Source organism: Rana temporaria, chromosome 10 (genome assembly GCF_905171775.1).
Source record: "Rana temporaria chromosome 10, aRanTem1.1, whole genome shotgun sequence".
NCBI lineage: Eukaryota > Metazoa > Chordata > Amphibia > Anura > Ranidae > Rana > Rana temporaria.
In genome coordinates, this window is record NC_053498.1 from 56,170,478 (window position 1) to 56,185,187 (window position 14,710).

Here is a 14,710-nt window from a genome sequence, read left to right on the forward strand (position 1 = left end):
TTGACCTACGTGATGACCTGACCCCCGAACCACACAGTCCCCCCCTAATCCAGGCTACCCAGTCTCTTGAGGGAACAGCAGTCAGGAGATGCCTCGTGGTAGGCATGTTTGCACGTTAAACACACACATTCATCATGGCACAAGGAGAATGCACGCATTCACACCACTGTGGTCCCTAGCACACACACCCCACATCCTCATCACATTGGATTAGCCCAAGTCCAACATGTAGGACTTGGGAGCAGCAACGCCACGGCAAGGCTCCAATTATGTTGCTGACCATTTAAACCACATTCACACGGGTCATGGGGATAAATTCTCCCCAATGACCGAGGGTGACACCCCTTACTGTCAGGAGTGTCACCCCCCACATTCACACACCAGTCACACTGTAGCCTGCACTACTGACCGTGTGCAGTATTAAAATAAAACGCTCCTCACCGGAGATAAAAAATAATCAATTGCCCCGTCGTGGGCTCTGCCTGGTTCCCCGTCTTTGCCTCCTCACTTGCCTGGGGACAACTTCAGGTGGGGGTGGGGCATCATCTGGAGACTCCTCCTCACGTCTCCCACTCCTGGCAGGTTCTGGCTGCCTGCCCTCCAACGCCACCGCTATGCGGGTGAGCACAGCGGTGGTCTCGGCGGGCATCCGCAGCTGGTGGGTGTTGTTGACATTTTGTTGCCGCCTCAGGTGCCTCACCTCTGCTGTATTGGCCTTAACAGCCACTTTGAGGCTCTTGACCTCAGCCACCAGGCGGGAGGTCGCCGCCTGCAGCTCCCCAACACAGGTTGCCACTGCTGCGGAATTGGCGCTGATATCCCCCAAAGACTCAGCGATCTGGGTCGAGGAGGCCAGGCTGTCTGCGACCCGCTTGATGCCCCGTGCAACATCCCCCACATGCTGGGTCTGGCGGGCCTGATCCCTCGCAAGGGTTTCCTGGATGGCCTCTGGAACCCCTCGCGTTTTTTTGGTGGCCTTCCTGGGGGCAGGAGAGGCTTGTGGCCGTGCATATGGGGAGGCCCGTGTGGAGCTTCCCCTTATGGAGGAGGAGGGTTGGGAGTGTTCACTGATGGGGGAGGAGGGTTGTGAGGGTCCCATGATGGGGGAGGAGGGTTGAGAGGGTTCAGGGATGGGGGAGGAGGGTTGAGAGGGTTCAGGGATGCTGGGATTTTCCTCAACTAAAAAAATGGCATCCTCTAGGTCCCCGTGCTCCTCCTCTACCTCCTCCAGGGGAGAGGTATGGGCACTCTCAACCCTGGATGGCGTGGGTCGCCCTGCAGCCGACGACGGCCCAGCTCCCTCCTGCACATCTGCGGATGACACAAAACATTCACATGTTGGTGGACCCACACACTTGTCACATGTTCCCTTCCACCCACTCACATGCTACACACCGTATAGGAGATAAAACACACCTACCTGTCCTCAAGGCCTGGTGTCTGGAGTTGTACCCCTCACTGCCCTCCACCTGCTCACGCTGCAGGCACTGTGCGATTAACTCATCCTCCGGGGTCAAGCGCACAGTACAGGGTGGTCCTCCTCCTGTGCCCCTGGCATGACTTGCAATAGCACCCAGCTTTTCCCGGACCTTCCTTTTAAGATCATTGATCTTTTTTAGAATGTCTTGTGTGGTCCTGGTAGCATTGCCCACGGCACTGACCTCCAGGCTGAGCTGTGTCAAGATCTCCTTTTTATGGGCCTTACTTGTCTGGTGACTGAGAGCACCATGGAGAAACTTGTCGTTTTCAACTATGCCCGCAACAATAATTGCCCTCTCCTCCGGGCAATAGTTCCTTTTCCTCCGATCCTTCCTCTTCCTCTGGGTATTTGCACCAGCCGACATTGCCTCGCAAAAGTACTTTCCCTATAGGGGGAGAGGGGATCAGGATGTACTTTTGCGCCGGACGGGCGCATGTCTGGGCATATTTATAGGCTCGGCGTATCCTAGGAAGTTGGGCCGGCGTAGTTGTGAGCATGCGCACAGGGGAGCGATCATACGTCCACTTCACTGCTCCGCCGGGCGTATATCACTACTCCACGTTCCGACCATCATTTGCATAAAGTCACACCCACTTACACTTACGCCGATGAAATTAAGTTACGTCGGCGCAACGTTAGGAGCAAGTGCATTGTGAATACTGTACTTGCCTCTCTGATATACGTCGGCGTATCGCAAATAAGATGCGCTACGCCGGTATAAAAATGCGCCAATCTACCTCAATCTACCCCTCAGTCTCCATGGATAGAGAATGGGAGACACACCGGCAAATGACGCTGCTGAAGCTGTGACATTTCTTATATAGGTGAGGCGGGGCCACCCGTCACGTGACCCCGTCCCCCTCTGACGCACCCTCTGCTACGTCACTGGGGAAGCCCAGGCTTCCCCTTTGTGTCAGAGGGGGTGGGGTCATGTGACGGGTGGCCCCGCCTCACCAATAAACGTACCTAGGGGGGGGGAAATAAGCATGTGAAATAGCGCATGTTTCCCATACTTAGAACTGTCTCTGCATAAAGTGTCATTTCTGAAGGAAAAAAAGTCATTTAAAAACGGATTTGCGGCTATAATGAATTGTCGGCTCCCAGCAATTCAGAGAGAATTCATTCATAAAAAAAAAAAACGTGGGGTCCCCCCAAATTCAATTACCAGGCCCTTCAGGTCTGGTATGGATATTAAGGGGAACCCCGCCGTCAATTTAAAAAAAAAATTACGTGGGGTTCCCCCCAAATATCCATTCCAGACCCTTCAGGTCTGGTGTGGATTTTAAGGGGAACTCCACCCCAAATAATAAAAAAAATGGTGTGGAGTTCCCCCAAAAATCCACACCAGACCCCTTATCCGAGCACGTTAACCTGGCCGGCCGCAGAAAAGAGGGGGGGACAGAGAGCGGCCCCCCCTCTCCTGAACCATACCAGGCCACATGCCTTCAACATGGGGAGGATGTCCCCATGTTGATGGGGACAAGGGCCTCAACCCCACCCTACCATTTCACGAAGGAAGTGTAAAAAGTTGTAAAAAAAACACACACCGTGGAAAAAAGTCCTTTATTAAAAAGAAAAAAAATCCAGCGGTGGTAATCCACTCGGTCCCGGCTCCCCACTCCAACGTTGCCGGTATCCAGCGACGGGTGATCTTCTCTCCGGTCCAGCGATGAGAAGATCGTCCGGGATCCAGAGCGCAGCATCGCCGGCCGCCTGTCTCCACCGGAGACACACCGGCAAATGACGCTGCTGAAGCTGTGACATTTCTTATATAGGTGAGGCGGGGCCACCGTCACGTGACCCCGTCCCCCTCTGATGCACCCTCTGCTACGTCACTGGGGAAGCCCAGGCTTCCCCCTTGTGTCAGAGGGGGCGGGGTCATGTGACGGGTGGCCCCGCCTCACCAATAAAAGAAATGCCACAGCTTCAGCAACGTCATTCGCCGGGCTGTCTCCGGCGATGCTGCGCTCTGGATCCCGGACGATCTTCTCATCGCTGGATACCGACAACGTTGGAGCAGGGAGCCGGGACCGAGTGGATTACCACCGTTGGATTTTTTTTTCTTTTTAATAAAGGACTTTTTTCCACGGTGTGTGTTTTTTTACAACTTTTTACACTTCCTTCGTGAAATGGTAGGGGGTACAATGTACCCCATTACCGATTCACATAGGGGGGGCCAGGATCTGGGGGTCCCCTTTGTTAAAGGGGTCTTCCAGATTCTGATAAGCCCCCCACAACCACCGGCCAGGGTTGTGGGGATGAGGCCCTTGTCCCCATCAACATGGGGACATCCTCCCCATGTTGAGGGCATGTGGCCTGGTATGGTTCAGGAGAGGTGGGGCGCTCTCTTTTCTGCGGCCGGCCAGGTTAACGTGCTCGAATAAGGGGTCTGGTGTGGATTTTTATGGGGAACTCCACACCATTTTTTTTTTAATTTGGGGTGGAGTTCCCCTTAAAATCCACACCAGACCTGAAGGGTCTGGAATGGATATTTGGGGGGAACCCCACATCATTTTTTTTAATTGACAGCAGGGTTCCCCTTAATATCCATACCAGACCTGAAGGGCCTGGTAATTAAATTTGGGGGGACCCCACGCTTTTTTAAATTTTTTTATGAATGAATTCTCTCTGAATTGCCGGGAGCCGACAATTCATTATAACCGCGAGTCCAGTTTAAATGACTTTTTTTCTTTCAGAAATGACACTTTGTGCAGAGACAGTTCTAAGTACGGGAAACATGCGCTATTTCACATGCTTACTTTACACCCCCCCCTAGGTACGAAATTTAAAGGAATATTTCATTTTCATTGTTTCACTTTAAGCATTATTAAATTCACTGCTCCCGAAAAAACGCCTGTTTTTAAAACTTTTTTTTGCATTGATACATGTCCCCTGGGGCAGGTCCCCAAACACTTTTTAGGACAATAACTTGCATATTAGCCTTTAAAATTAGCACTTTAGATTTCAAACATTCGAGTCCCATAGACGTTAACGTGGTTCTAAAGTTCGCACGAACGTTTGGTGTGTTCGCAGGTTCTGGTGTGAACCGAACAGAGGGGTGTTCGGCTCATCCCTAATAGAGATCAATTGGAGGATTTTGAGACTAGAGATCGCCGTCAGAACATACATATACAAGGTCTACCTGAGAAATAACATAGTAGCGAACTACCTGTAACAGTACAAAAGCTGTTCTATCAAATCATGGGGACTGATGCATATGAAACTGTGGAAATGGATAGAGCTCTTCGTGTTACTTTTTTTGCCAGTCAGAATAAAGACAGGCCAAGAGATGTAATATGTAAATTGCATAAATATTCTGTGGAGGATGCTATAATGAGGAAGGTACGGGACAGCACCCATGATTGAATATGAAGGAGCTCAAATCTCTCTATTCCCTGACACATCACGCCGCACCTTAATGCAGCATAGAATGGTGCGCCCACTACTGAAGGCCTTGCGGGCGGCAGATATTAGATATCGCTGGGGTTTTCCTTTCCGCTTGACAGCCTCCCGAAATGCCTCCTGAAATGGGAAAATATCAGCACTCCGAACCAAAGATGATCTAAAAATGTTTTTGGAGATACTATAGCCAGATTCAGGTAGGGCGCCGCATCTTTAAGGCGTAGCGTATCGTATTTACGCTACGCCGCCATAAGTCAGAGAGGCAAGCGCTGTATTCACAAAGCACTTGCCTCCTAACTTACGGCGGCGTAGCGTAAATTGGGCTGGCGTAAGCGCGCCTAATTCAAATGAGGATGGGGGGGGCGTGTTTTATGGAAATGATTGGTGACCCGATGTGATTGACGTTTTTTACGAACGGCGCATGCGCCGTCCGTGTACATATCCCAGTGTGCATTGCTCCAAAGTACGCCGCAAGGACGTATTGGTTTTGACGTGAACGTAAATTACGTCCAACCCCATTCACGGACGACTTACGCAAACAACGTAAAATTTTCAAATTTCGACGCGGGAACGACAGCCATACTTAACATTAGCTAGGCCAGCTATTTGTTGAGATAACTTTACGCCGGAAAACGCCTTACATAAGCAACGTATCTTTACTGCGACGGGCGCACGTACGTTTGTGAATCGGCGTATTTAGTCATTTTCATATTCTACGCCGAACTCAACGGAAGCGCCACCTAGCGGCCAGCAGAAAAATTGCACCCTGAGATACGACGGCGTATGGAATGTTTTAGGGTTTTGGGAGGTTTTGGATCAACCGTCAAAGTAAAATGTTATTAGGTAGATTCACAAAGAGTTAGGCCGGCTTATCAGTAGATAAGCCGACCTAACTCTGAATCTACGCCGGCGTTTGTTTAAGCGTATGCGCAAACAGAGATACGCTTAAACAAAGCTAAGATAGGCCGGCTTGCGCCGTTCTATCTTAGCTTGCAATGTTTCTGATGGCCGCTAGATGGCGCTTCCATTGCAGCCGGCGTAGATTATGTAAATGAGGGGATACGCCGATTCACGAACGTACGCCAGGCCTACGCCGTCGAATTACGTCGTTTCCGTAAGGGATAGGCCGCCTAAAGTTAGAGCTATGCTCTAGTGGCCTAGCCAATGTTAAGCATGGCCGCCGTTCCCGCCGCAAAATTCGAAATGTTAACGTCGTTTGCGTAAGTCGTCCGCGAATCAGGATTTACGTCGTTTACCTCCACGTCAAAATCATTAGGCCCGTACGGCGTACTTAGCCGCAATGCGCACTGGGAAATGTAGTCACCCGGCACATGCGCAGTGTCAAAAAACGTGAGGTTTCCATACAACACGCCCCCCTCCAAGTCATTTGAATTAGGCGCCCTTACGCCCGCTCGTTTGAGGCTACACCGCCGTAGATTAGCAGGTAAGCAGTTTTAAAATCACTACTAGCCTAACTAATTTACGGCGGTGTAGCCTAAACAGGCTAGGCTAGGCCGTCTTAAAGATAAGCCTATCTACGTGAATCTACCTATATGTTGTGGTTTGTTTGGATTTTTTTTTTTTACAGGTCTACCTAGAAAGGAAAAAAAAAGGACATGCAGATAGGTACTGGCTAGTTCATTGACTTATAATGTGAGGGGGTTATGCTCACCCCATAAAAGGGTCTGACTATGGCAGGAATTGCATCACCAGGCTGTGGATATTGTCTTTATGCAGGAGACGCACTTCATGCCAGGATTTGTTCCCAAGATACCACTATTCCCGTATAATCAATGGTTCCATGCATTATCCCCGGTTGCAAGGGCAAGGGGAGTAACTATGACCTTTGAGAAAACGTTCCCCATGACCCAAAAGTCTGTGCAAACAGACCTGGAGGGAAGATTACTCTTTATTAGGGGTATGCTTACACATTTCATATATGCTCTGAATACAGTTGAATTTCTAGTAAAAACCTTGAGATTATTGGAAAAATGTAGGGAAAAGTTTGTGATTTGGGGGGGGGGGCTTTAATATTATTTCAGACTCCAAAGTGGATACTACAGCAGAAAAAACAGCAATGTTCTTCAGAGCCCTTAAACATGTGTAAAAACTCTTCAGATCTCTCCACTTGGTAGATAGTTGCCGGGCATTAAACGGAGAGAAAAAAGATTATAGTTACTACTCCAAAACGCATAAGGCAGGGGTGTCCAAACCTTTTTCAAAGAGGGCCAGATTTGATGAAGTGAACACAGAGGCGGCTCTCTAATTAGGCGGTCGACCTTAGGCCTCGCCCCCAAAGGGGCCCCGCGGCCGCCTAATTTGCCCATACCGCAACATCGATGATTCGCCGGGACCGTCCTGCAATGTGATCCAGAGTCCCGGTGAACCAGAGTCCTGCAATGCCCGCGGCTTGTGTGGGGTGTCTCTGTTCCTGCACGCCGCGAGCTTCACTCCACTGTGCATTGCAGCCTGCCGACATCTCTCCCCAGCTGCTTGAAACACACACACAGTGCAGTGAGTGCACTGCGGAGCAGAGCGAACTGAACCCACTCCGCCACCTCTTTTGCTGTAATGATTTTCTGTGTACATAGGAGGAGGAGGGAAGAAGGCACACCACGAGCGCGCTCGTCTGACCGTCTGAGTAATTTAAAAGTGAGTCTTACAGAAGAGGGGAGGGGGGCATGATGATGAAGAAGAGGGTGACGGACGGGGACAAGCAAAGAGTTCACTTGGAGTGATTTTGGGGAGAGGATATCCATCCACTCCCCCATCCAATCGCAGCTCCATCTATCCCCCCATACTATCACTTCTACATCCACCCATCATCCCATCCTGGCTCCATCCACCCTCATCCCAGCTCCATCCCTCCCCCATCCCATCTCCATCCACCCCCGTCCCATCCCAGCTCCATCCACCCTCATCCCATCTCGGCTCCATCCACCCCACCCCAATACCATCCCAGCTCCATCCCATCTCTATCCACCCCCCATCCCATCCTGGTCCAATCCACCCCCCATCCCATCTCCATACATCCCCATCTCTCCCCCCATCCCAGCTCCATCCACTCCCAATCCCATCCCAGCTCCATCCATCCGATCACATCCCAATGCCATCCCATCTCCATCCACCCCCATCCCATCTCTATCCACCCCCCATCCCATCCAGGTCCAATTCACCCCCCATCCCATCTCCATACATCCCCATCCCTCCCCCATACCATCCCAGCTCCATCCCATCACAGCTCCATCCACTCCCAGCTCCATCCACCCGATCACATCTCAGCTCCATCCACCCCACCCCAATACCATCCCAGCTCCATCCACCCCCATCCCATCCCGGTTCCATCCACCCCATCCCAAAACCATCCCAGCTCCATCCATTTCCCCAATCCAATCCCAGATTCATCCACCCCCCATCCCACCCCGGCTCCATCCACCCAGCCCCAATCCCATCCCGGCTCCATCCATCCCCCCAATCCCATTCCAGCTCCATCCATTCCCCCATCCCAGCTCCATCCACCCTCATCCCATGCCGGCTCCATCCACCCCACCCCAATACCATCCCAGCTCCATCCACCCCCATCCCATATCTATCCACCCCCCATCCTGGTCCAATCCACCCCTATCCCATCTCCATACATCCCCTTCCCTCCCCCATACCATCCCTGCTCCATCCACTCCCAATCCCATCCCAGCTCCATCCACCCGATCACATCCCAGCTCCATCCACCCCACCCCAATACCATCCCAGCTCCATCCACCCCATCCAATCCCGGTTCCATCCACCCCATCCCAATACCATCCCAACTCCATCCATTTCCCCAATCCCAGATTCATCCATTCCCCATACCATTCCAGCTCCATCCACCTGCCATCCCACCCCGGCGCCATCCACCCCCTATCCCCACCCCGGCTCCATCAACCCAATCCCATCCCGGCTTCATCCATTCCCCGATCCCATCCCAGCTTTATCCATCCCCCTCCCCCTCAATCCCATCCCTACTCCATCCATTTTGGCAGGTTAAGGGGGGAAAGCCACACCGACGCACAGTGGGCTGCATTTGATGGGCACAGTGGCTGCATTTGAGGGCGCAGTGGCTGCATTTGAGGGCACAGTGGCTGCTATTGAGGGCACAGTGGCTGCACTTGATGGGCACAGTGGATGCACTTGATGGGCACAGTGGCTGCATTGATGGGCACAGTGGCTGCACTTGATAGGCACAGGGGCTGCACTGGATGGGTACAGTGGCTGCACTTATCATGTCTGCAGTCTCTGATCATCTCCTGTAGTATGTAAGCACAGTCTCTGCCCATCTCTTGTATCATGTCTGCAGTCTCTGCCCATCTCTTGTATCACGTCTGCAGTCTCTGACCATCTCTTGTATCACGTCTGCAGTCTCTGACCATCTCTTGTATCACGTCTGCAGTCTCTGACCATCTCTTGTATCACGTCTGCAGGCTCTGACCATCTCTTGTATCACATCTGCAGTGTCTGACTATCTCTTGTATCACGTCTGCAGTCTCTGACCATCTCCTTTATCACGTCAGTCTCTGACCATCTCCTGTATCACGTCTGTGGTCTCTGACCATCTCCTGTATCACGTCTGCAGTCTCTGACCATCTCCTGTATCATGTCTGCAGTCTCTCACCATCTCTTGTATTATGTCCGCAGTCTCTGACTATATCTTGCATCACGTCCGCAGTCTCTGACCGTCTCTTGCATCACGTCCGCAGTCTCTCACCATCTCTTGTATCATGTCTGGAGTCTCTGACCATCTCTTGTATCATGTCTGCAGTCTCCGGCCATCAACTGTATCATGTCTGCGACTCTCCCACTCTACGGAAGGTGCTCCAGAGCCCCCTCTACATTAGAGTTCCCATTTTAAATGCAAATTTGAACTCTGTGACGTGAAGGGGAATGCAGTGGACTCTGATATAAAGGTAATCTTTGGTCACCAGAGCTCCCTTACATTAGAGTTTCCCTTTACACCAAAGTCTGCAGGTTCCCCCTTAGATCACGATCCGCAGCATTCCCCTTTATATCAGAGTTCCCTTGCGCTGTAAGGGGGAATCCTGCAGACTCTGATATATGGGGGAACTCCGTGCAGGCTGGGTTATATTAACCTGACCTTCATGTAAATGGACAAATATGCGTGTAATATATCATATGTATGTAATATATATATTTGATTAAAGTATTGGTTAGAGAAAATTCTATAAACTGCATAGTTCATAGAATTTAAAACGCTTAATATATGCAATTTATACAGTATGGCCCAGATTCACAAAGCACTTACGCCGACGTACAGTATAACACGTTACGCCGACGTAAGTGCAATTGTGCACCGGCGTATGTGTGCGCCAGACCCACAAACCAATATGCGCCTAAAAACAGGCTACTCCCCGCCGACGTAGCTTGCACACGCCGCCGTAGGGTGGGCGCACATTTAGGCTGGGCGCATGGTGCCGCTCCCATTGATTAGCCATTCAAACATGCAAATGAGGGGAATACAGCGATTCACGAACGTGCGTGTGCCCGGCACATACTACGCAAGATGCGCGTAAGTTGTATGTCCGGCGTAAAGTTATTCCCCATAAAGGAGGTGCAACCCGGCAACAGACATGCAGAGGTCTGCACCAGGGAACACAAGCCGGCGTATTGTGCGTTGGACGTGTGTCTGGCTGGGCGTACGTTATGTTCACGGAGTACGCAGTGATCCGGCGTAGCTTAGGCAGTTGTGCTGGCGTGGTTGTGAGGCTTGCGTCCACGTCACGGCGCATGGGGTCATGTCTCATTTGTATGGGTTCACGCCCACTTCCACCTACGCCGACGTGCGCCTTCGAAACCCACGCCACGCTGCCATAAATGCAGCCTCACCATTGCCCTGATTGCAGAACCCCCCCGTTGTCCTGAATGCAGCACCCCCCCATTGTCCTGAATGCAGCACCCCCCCCTATTGTCCTGAATGCAGCACCCCCCCCATTGTCCTGAATTCAGCACCCCCCATTGTCCTGAATGCAGCACCCCCCCCCCATTGTCCTTAATGCAGCACCCCCATTTTCCTGAATGCAGCACCCCCACTTTCCTGAATGCAGCCCCCCTCTGTTGCCCTGAATGCAGCCCCCTCTGTTGCCCTGAATGCAGCCCCCTCTGTTGCCCTGAATGCAGCCCCCTCTTGCCCTGAATGCAGCCCCCTCTGTTGCCCTGAATGCAGCCCCCCCCATTGCCCTGAATGCAGCCCCCCCCGTTGCCCTGAATGCAGACTGACCATTGCCATCAGTGCAGCCTGACTCATGCCTATCTGCAGCCTGGGAGGAGACAGGGAGGGGACGGGACGAGCGCCGACAGACATACAGGAGAAACTCCTGTTTTATCAGCGGCCTCTTTAACTGCTTGCCGACCAGCTGCCGTTATACGGTGGCAGGTCGTCTCGGCTGGGCGAGAGCACGTAGCTATACGTCACCTTGCCCAGCAGCCAATAGGTGCACACGTGCGCCGCCGGAGGCACGCACGCGCTCACCCCCGACTCCCGTGCGCGTGCCCAGTGGGCGCGTTCGCCTCCGGGCACCCACGATTGCTCGTTACAGAGCGGGGACCAGGAGCTGTGTGTGTAAACACACAGCTCCCGGTCCTGTCAGGGGAGAAATGCCTGACCGTCTGTTCTTACAGTTATAAGACACCCAGGGAACAAACTCAACCCCTTCCCCGCCCCCTAGTGTTAACCCATTCCCTGCCAGTGGCATTTTTATAGTAATCCAATGCATTTTTATAGCACTGATCGCTATAAAAATGCCAATGGTCCCAAAAATGTGTCCGCCATAATGTCGCAGTACCGAAAAAAAAAAAAAAAAAGCTGATCGCCGCCATTACTAGTAAAAAAAGAAAAATATTAATAAAAATGCCATAAAACTACCCCCTATTTTGTAAACGCTATGGGGCAGATCAACAGAGCGAGTGCGTCGGCGTATCTACTGATACGCCGGCGTACTTTCAAATTACCCGCGTCGTATCTTTAGTTTGAATCCTCAAACCAAGATACAACGGCATCTGGGTTAGATCCGACAGGCGTACGGCTTCGTACGCCTTCGGATCTTAGATGCAATACTTCGGCTTCCGCTGGGTGGAGTTTGTGTCGTTTTCCGTGTCGGGTATGCAAATTAGCTATTTCCGACGATCCACGAACGTACGCGCAGCCGTCGCTTTCTTTTACGTCGTCTCTAGTCGGCTTTTTCCGGCTTATAGTTAAAGCTGGTGTTTTGCGGCATATAGTTAGACTTGCCATGTTAAGTATGGCCGTCGTTCCCGCGTTTAATTTGAATTTTTTTTTTGCGTAAATCGTCCGTGATTCGGGATGGACGTAATTCACGTCTATGTTAAAAAAAATGACGTCCTTAGCGCAATGCACGTCGGGAAATTTCGGGACGGCGCATTTGCAGTTCATTCGGCGCGGGGACGCGCTTCATTTAAATGAAATCACTGATTTGAATTCCGCCGCCAGAGATAGACTACGCCGCCGTAACTTACGGCGCAAAATCTTTAAGGATTCAAACTAAAGCCAGGTAAGGTACGGCGGAGTAGCATATCTCTGATACGCTGCGCGGGTGCAGATCTCTGTGGATCTGCCCCTATAACTTTTGCGCAAACTAATCATAAAACGCTTATTGCGATTTTTTTTACGAAAAATATGTAGAAAAATACGTATCGGCCTAAACTGAGGAAAAAACATTTTGTTATATATATTTTTTGGGGGATATTTATTATAGCAAAAAGTAAAAAATATGAATTTTTTTAAAAATTGTGTAAACCGGAAATACTCCTGTATGCACGGCACTTGTTCCGCCCCCTCCCTGTCCCCTCCAAGGCAGCCAGCATGTATTTATTTTGTGGCACCCGGCGCTCGGGGGCCACAAAAGATGTGCATGTCAAAATGACCAGGCAAGCCATCCGAAACCGTAACGTGGGCCGCGATTGGCCCATGGGCTGGACTTTGGACATGTCTGCCATAAGGTATACTCCAGGTTGGACTTGTTATTGGTAGATCAGTACTACCTTAAATATGTAAAATCTGTCACTATTGAAGCTATAACAATCTTTGATCATGCACTGGTTGTGTTGGGGTTTCTTCCAGTGTCTGTGGGTCGTGGGGGAGAGGACATGGCAACAAAATGAGTTGCTATTGGATGACGCACAGATATCGGAAGATGTACTGCAGAAATTGATACAATACTTTAAAATAAATACAACGAGGGAAGTATCAGAACAAATAGTGTAGGAGGCCCATAAGGTGGTTATCAGAGAGGAACTAATAGCACATGGCTCATGAGTTAAAAAAACAAAAAGAAATAAGATAGAAGACCTGCTGGAAAAAATACATGAGCTGGAGATTATAAAAAAGACTAACCTTGACCCTGGGGCTGCCAAGCAGTTGGATACATTAAGGGCGGCGCTATCCATATGTTTGGAAGGGTCAGGGATAAGTATAGATTTTTTGCACATCGATTTTATGAACATGGGAACAAATGTGGCCGATTGTTGGCTAAACATTTAAAAAAGCAACAGGTTTGGCGTGGACCCCGACCAACCTTAACCCTGGGGCTGCCAAGCAGTTGGATACATTAAGGGCGGCGCTATCCATATGTTTGGAAGGGTCAGGGAAAGTATAGATTTTTTGCACATCGATTTTATGAATATGGGAACAAATGTGGCCGATTGTTGGCTAAACATTTAAAAAAGCAACAGGTTTGGCGTGGACCCCGAGGGCCAGTTCCTCCTTCTCAGAGGGAAGATTGGGAAATTCCCTATTACTTTGGCTAACGTTAATTTTCCCAATACAGCACATGTATCTTTTTGTCAGATTGATGAGCTCTCTTGGTTTGCCATGGGATGTATTGTCCTTGGGGGGATTAAAATTTTCCATTGGATCCCCTTCAGGACACTTCCAATGGTAGATCGACCTTTGCGTTTTGTGTGCTCAAAAGAATGAGAGTAATACTGAACTCCTTGGCCCAGATTCAAGAAGCACTTGCGCCCGCGCAACCATAGTTGCGCGGCGCAAGTGCTTACTTGCTCCGGTGTAACGAGTGCTCCTGATTCAGGAACCTCGTTACACCGAATGCAGCCTAGGATGTGACAAACATAAGCCTCCTTATGCCTTCACATCCCAGGCTGCATTCTTGCGTTGGCCGCTAGGGGGCGCGGCCTTTGTGATCGGCGTGTAGTATGCAAATTGCATACTACCACCGATTCACAAAAGTTGCGCGGGCCCTGCGTACGCAAGGTACGGAGTTTCCGTACGGCGCCTTTAGCATAAGGCTGCTCCTGCTAATAGCAGGCGCAGCCAATGCTAAAGTATAGCTGCGCCTCCCGCCCGTGAAATTTAAATTTCACGTCGTTTACGTAAGAGAACCGTGAATGGCGCTGGACGCCATTCACGTTCACTTAGAAGCAAATGACGTCCTTGCGACGTCATTTGCCGCAATGCACGTCGGGAAAGTTTCCCGACGGAGCATGCGCTGTTAGCTCGGCGCGGGAGCGCGCCTAATTTAAATGATTCCCGCCCCCGGCGGGATCATTTACATTAGGCGCCCTTACGCAGGGCTAATTAGCATAGCGCTCGCGCAATTTACGGAGCTACTGCTCCGTGAATCGCTGGGCAAATGGAAATATTTGCGTGGGCGCAGAGAAAAATCTTTGCTCTTTGCCCACGCAAATATTGCTCCATTCTACCTGAATCTGGGCCCTTGACTTTAGCGGATTCATGGCGGGTAGCTAACCCTCAAGGGAGAGACTTCACTTATTACTCCACGGTTCACAACAAATACTCTTGCA